Genomic DNA, 7017 nt, shown 5'->3' on the forward strand with positions numbered 1-7017 from the left:
AAAACCAGAGAGGTTTCCGGGAAGACCTCTAATGTTCTTTCACCTCTAAATCCATCATCTTTTTTGTACCAAATTAGAACCAGAAATACACTTTGATTGGCGTTGGTTGTTGAAGAATATATTTTATTTCTTTAAATTTTTATTGATAGCTTTGTTTTTATATCTGGAATAAATTTTAAATATACTCTTGCTTTAAAGAAAAATAAACAGGGCGGCCAGCTGGCACAGCGAGTAAGAGCACCGGCTCCAGTGTTGAGAAGACCTTGAGATCTAATCCCGGGCTCAGACACTTAGCACCCACCCAGAAACACCTGGCCGGGTAACCTTGAGCAAGTTACTTAATCCCAATTGCTTAAAAAAAATAAATAAACAACTTCTGATGAACAGAGTACAAACCCTTTAGTTTTTATGCCTATTTTGACATTGTATCAGTTTCCGTTTTAGGAGTGATCTTTTAATGGCCAACCCTCAATCTTCATCTTTTATTGAGACCTTTCTGCCTTTGACAATGCTGACCACACTCTCCTCTAGGATACTCGCTCAGCTCTGGGGTTTTGTGCTGCTACTCTACCTGACTTTCCTCCTAATTGTCTGACCCCTTTGTCTCAGTTCCGTTGGCTGACTCATCTACCATACCAAGAAGATATGAGTTCAAATGTGACCTCAGACACTAGTTGTGTGACCCTGAGCAAGTCACTTAACCCTATTTGCCTCAGTTTCTTCATCTGCAAAATGAGCTGCAGAAGGATATGGCAAACCACTCCAGTATCTTTGCCAAGAAAACCCCAAATCGGGTCGCGAAGAGTCAGATGTGACTGAAACAACTGAACAAATGTATATGTGTGTATATTCCTATCTTTCCAAAATGATTTCATGTTGCTCCCCTCCTGTATTCTGCATCCCAAGCAAACTACCCTATTTCTCTATTCTCCATATAGATAATATGCCAGCTCCAGTCTCTGTTTCTTTCCATAGGCTGTCCCCCATACTTGGAATGTTCTCCTCACTTTTGATCCTTAGCTCTCTTTAAGACTGCATTCAAGGGGCGGCTAGGTGGCACAGTGAGTAAAGCACTGGATCTGGAGTCAGGAGGTCCTGAGTTCAGTTTAGGCCTCAGACACGTAATACGCACACAAAAAAACTAGCCATGTAACCTTGGGCAAGTTACTTAACCCCAATTGCCCTCCAAAAAAATGCAAAAAAAAAAAAGACTGCATTCAAGCATGGCCTTCCCTGATATCCTCTTAGTTGTTAATGAACTACCCCTCAAAAGTACTTTGTATAGATTTATACTTGCTTATTTTTGCATATAGAACTTTCCCCGAGAGAAGGTAAATTCCTTAAGGCAAGGACTTTTGTCTTTGGATCACCAGTGCCTTGTAGAAAGCTAAACAGAGAATTTATTGAGCACTAATTATATGACAGGCACTGTGATAAGTCTGATTAATAAAATAAAATAAATAAAAACCAGTCCTTCCTTTCAGAAGGCTTCTATTCTAATGTGAGAAGACTTTTTCTTACTTCAGTTTCCTCATTGATAAAATGAACTGGAGAAGGAAATGGCAAACCACTCTAGGACTTTTGCCAATAAAATCCCACATGGGGTCATGACTCCACAGCAAAAAGCTTTCTATAGAGCAGAGTCCAGCATTCTGTTGGGAGGGAGAAGAGGATGTCCAGGGGGCATATTTATGACCTCAGTTGGGCTGGGTTGATGAATGGGAATAAAGACCTGGGTCACAAGATTGGAAGAAGAGTTTAGTCTAGAATGGGAGGTATGAAAGATCATTCACTGAGCATCCTGGGGACTCTGGCTCAGAGATACCTGGAGTGAGTCAGATTCTACCCAGAAAACCTGGGTAGGACATAGAAAGGGGAAGTGTAATTCAATTCAATAAATATTTATTAAACTATGGAGAAGGCACCATATCTTTTAGGCCCAGGAAATACAGAAGCAAATTAAAAAAAAAAAAAGACATAGTCCCATGCCTTCCAGGAAACATGACATCTAGTTACAAATTATTATACAAGTTAGTAGAGAGGCAGTGTGGTGTAGTGGATAGAGATAGAGTCAGCCTCAGAGCCAGGAAGGCCTGGGTTGAAGTCTTACTCTGACATGCATTGGCTGAAGGACTTTGGGCAAATCATTTAACCTCTCAATGCTGTAGGCAATCCTCTAAGACAGGGATTCTTGACCTTGTTTTGTGTCATGGACTCTTTTGACAATCTAGTGAAACTTAAGAAATCCTTGGAAAGGATCCATCATGCTTTTTAAATACATAAAATGAAATACTTAAGTCTAAAAGGAAACCAGCTGAAAAAGGGAAAATGGGGGAAAGTAAGAAAGCAAACATACCGCATGGAAATGTTCAGAAAAATGGGTGAAGGGGGCACCAAGGCCCAAAATTTGAGTGAAAATAGCTTTGGGGCCCATTTAAAGAAGAATCTTTTTCATCTGTAGTAAGAGGTAGGCCAGGATGAGTATGTTGAGGGAGAAGTATCTGAGAAATGACTAAGTTGAGAAGTTTAAAATTCTTATCTAGTTCCAAGACTTCACATGCATAGATGAGAGAAGTAAATTGCAGAAGGCTTAATTGAAGAGGTCTGGCTGGACAAATCTCTAGCAAGGTTAGAAGTGGGCTAACATCAGGGTCAAGGTCTGTTAGGAGAGGCAGAAGGAAAAAGAGACCTAAGAAGACTAGACCTTGTTACCCCATACTTACTGTTTTAGTATCATAATTAAAGCAGAGATTCTCATCCTGGGTATTTGAATTTGTACTGTGAGCGTGTATGTGTGAATCTATGTATATATATATATATATATATGTATACATATACACACATTTTCATAACTATTTCAATGTTTGTTTTTCTTTGGAATACTACATATTTTACTTTATAAATAAGCATAGAATAAACATAGAATGAATATAGGATAAAATATTATTCTGAGAAGAGGTCCACAGGTTTCATCTGATCCCAAAGGGCTTCTTGACAGAAAAAGGGTACAGAATTCCTGTATTAAACCACAGAAATGATGCAATTTGTAAACCTTCATTTCTTTATGCCTGTTCCTGTAGTTCCATCCTTAAGTTCACCTCTCTAATAACCCTTTAAAAACATTCAAGTGGGTAGTATATTGCTTTCAGGGAGAAAGGGAAAGGAGTTGAAATGAAAGGGAATTTCACAGTTTTCCCCAGCAATTGTTCCAGAGTTTAGGCAATTCAGGAAAACAGTGGAAAGCATAAGAGGAGAGAATCCTGTAGACAGTCCCACACAACTGGATCCCAGGTTAGCTGACTCGAAGTTGTGGGATCCTAGGGTAGAGGTCTTAAGAGGAGCAGGGTGGCCTATTGAATCAAGTGACTGGTTATATAGGAATTATATAAGGGATGAGACCTCATTTTAAAATGTGCAATAAAAATTAGTAAATAGGAATATTAAATGCATGAGTTCCAAAGGCACCAAAATGAAAATCTACCCACAAAGAAATAGACACAGTTTCTAACATTAAAATGTAGGTTAGCTTAGCTAAAAATCCCCCCCCTTTATATTCTAGGGAATTTACTGCTTTAAAATTTATGTATGAGGTCATCAAAATATGTGTATTTACATTGTGTTTTTCTTTCCTTTTTTGGGACTGGATCTGTGGAAAATACTTCAGCTTGTTGAATTGAATTATTGCTTTCTTTTTAAAAATCTGTGCTTCTCTTAGTGGAAATTTCATCAACAGAATTTTAATCATGTTGATTTTCCCCCATTGTGATGATTTTAGTGTTCTTAGCAAATGGTAATTGCTTCCCAGTAGAGAGTTATGGAAAACCAAAAGAAGGTAACCAGCCAAATCCTCCCTCTCCACCACCTGCTACCAGATCGCCTATACATAAGACATTTTAAAATAGAATAGCTTTATTCTCTTGTGGAACATCCTAATTAACTTTAGTTTTTATCTGACACTTCTTTTTTATTTCCTCTTTTTCCCAGCAGGAGGCGACACAGTCTGTTGTAGAAAGCATTGCCCTGGGAGGGTGGAGATCTATTTCTGCTACAGACTTTCTTGTGATACACCTTCCTTATAGGCACATATAATCCAGGTCTCCAGCCTGAATCATTTGAAAAGGATTCTCCTCATAGGTAGAGAGAATGATGACTGGATGCTGAGTGCTTATGTGAGGGGAAAAGTTGGTGCTAGAATTGTGGAAAGGAGACATACTCCTTTCCTGCTTGAAGAGAGAACATACCCTGTTCTAGACTCTCTTCAGGGACTGGTGGAGAAAGACAAGAGATTTTTGAAGGCAAACATTTAGGGAGAAATTGGCTCCTTAACATCTCTGCCTTCCAAAGTCTGTTCTATTTTTTCACACATCTTTCTCTAGGAAGACCCAGGTATTCTCTCTGGAAACAGGAAAGAAGAATGTCTCCTCTTCAAAGCTTGACAGTCAACTCCATCCCTCACATAGACATTCAGCATCCAATCATTCTCTCCACCAATGAGGAGAGTTTTATGCAAATGATCTGGACTTGAGACTTGTATTGCATTCCATAGAATAGGAATAGTCCTGGCTATACCTACCTAACAGAATTTTGTAATAAGAATCAAGTATCTTGGGGAAAAAATATAATGTTCTATGCAAATGTATGGTTTTATTATTATGGTCTATCTAATTAAAGTGCCTGATACTCATTTGAAACAGAGCAATCAGTGGAGAATGCTTGAATTGTCCCCACTATTTGCCTCAATAGGCGATAACAAGATTTGGGTACAGATGGAACACAGTGATATTGAATGCCAGGAATTACCTTGGAAGATTCCACCAGTAGTAAGATAGCATTTAAGCAGGAAAAATGCCAGAAACAATGTTGCTAAACTTTAAATCAGAACAGGTATGATGGCTTGCAGAGAGAGCTTTGTGGAGGGGAATGAGAATAATATTCACATACATTAAAGATATACTTAACAAAGGTATGAGAAAGGAACAAGCGGGTTTTCACAAACAGTGTTCTATATAGCACATCACATCATTACAGGGATGCTATTGGATGAAAGCTACAGAGAATATAAGGTCCAACTGCACTCATGCTTTGTTAACTGAAAAAGCATTTGATTGGGGGGGGGGGGCGGCCAGGTGGCTCAGCGAGTAAGAGCACTGGCTCCAGTGTTGGGATGACCTGGAGATCGAATCCCGGGCTCAGACACTCAGCACCACACCCAGAAATAACTGGCCGTGTAACCTTGAGCAAGTTACTTAACCCTGATTGCTTAAAAAAAAAAAAAAAAGCATTTGATTGAGAAGAACAAAATGCTGGTCTGAAGACTCTGCTCCAACATGGAGCCTTCTGGTAAAATGTTCAAATAATTTAAGATTCCTAGAAAGAATAACAACAGATATGACTTCATTTAATGACTCTCTGATTATTAATATAATGCATAAAGCAGGGAGACATATGGTCACTGAAAGCTTTTGCCACTGACATGTAGAGTGTCTAGCATAGAATTCAAATGGAAAAAGATTCCTTATATATGGTGAGGTCCTTCAATGTCATTTTCAGATGACATTTAATGAATTTCATCAAGACCAAGATTATTGAAAGTCATAATCATTCAAAAGAGTTCAGCCTAACTGTGCACATAGGGAAAGCTAAATGGACAGCAAATACCTATTTTCTAGACAATAAGATGAAGTGTAATGGAAAACCCAAAGAACTCTGAGTGTAAGTAGATCTTAGACAGACATTGCAAATGAACAATAATTGGGCCTAGAATTGAACTGGAGAGGAGGGCACTAGACAGCTTTTGGGAAATTGAAGAGTGCTTTTATTGATACCAAGATTCTCTCTGAAAAAAGAAAAGCCCATATTTTTTAATATCATTTTTCTTTTGGTGATTCTATATAGCTCTGTGTCCAAAGAAATAAAATTGTGGGTCACCTAAAGGGCATTGAATAGGTACACAGTGAGTATGAATTGGTACCAATGAAGGATTTTGCAAGAGACCTAAAATGGCAGTATCATACTCAAATAGAAATGGGGCCTCTAATCTGTACTTAACAATCCTTGCAGGTCACATGTTGACTTAGTTTAAAATACAATATCATTTATGCTTTTAAAAATATTTTTATTTTGTTCAATGTTTTCAATTACATTTTAATCTGGTTTGGGCTATACTCAGGAGTCATGAGGTCCGTGGCACATGTCTGATACCTCTGGTCTAAAAGAATATCAGTATGGACATATGTGACAGGAAAAATAAATAGGCTGGTCTTATAACAAAACAAGGGATACCTGCCAGACAGTCCACAAGGTCCATTTGGTGTGCATGAAATGTTAAAGAGTCACTTCAGCAGGTTGGGTAGATACTCTATAGAGGATTTATTGAAAGACAAATGGACAAAAGGCATCTAGGATGAGAAGGGATGGCTACGCAACAACTTACACAATTGGAGAGAGGGCCCCCATCACAGAGATCATAAATCCATCAGAGTGTTCAAATAGGCCTTGGAGATCTTCTGGGCCAAATCCCACTTCATTTATATATGAGAAAACCGAGGTCCAGAGAATACTCAAGACAATGCTGCTAGGAAACACCAGAAGAAGGGGTTCACTTTGGATTCCTTGCTTCTCAATTCAGTGTTCTTTTCACTTTTGTCACGTTGCCTACCTCAATACTGTGTGTGCATTACTATTTTTGAAGATAACATCATTGTGGTCAGACTCATGGTTATTCACTGAATATAATCTAGTATGTTTGAAGGTCTAAAATGTTGGCTATTAAAATATGTATAAAAATATATTAATAACATAATTTTATTACATTACACTATAATGTAATTATATACATGTACTCACATATACCCATATACATTAGCCAGTGGTGCGGTGGGAAACACAGGAACATTGGGCCTGGAATTAAGAAGACTCATACCGAAGTTCAAATCTGGCCTCAGACACTTACCAGCTGTGTGTCCCTGAGCAAGTTGCTTAAGCCTCTTTGTGTTATCTGTAAAATGAACTGCAGAA

Source organism: Petaurus breviceps, unplaced genomic scaffold, assembly GCF_028583685.1.
Source record: "Petaurus breviceps papuanus isolate PSGF00001 unplaced genomic scaffold, PetGlider_PUasm1.0 90604, whole genome shotgun sequence".
NCBI classification, from domain to species: domain Eukaryota; kingdom Metazoa; phylum Chordata; class Mammalia; order Diprotodontia; family Petauridae; genus Petaurus; species Petaurus breviceps.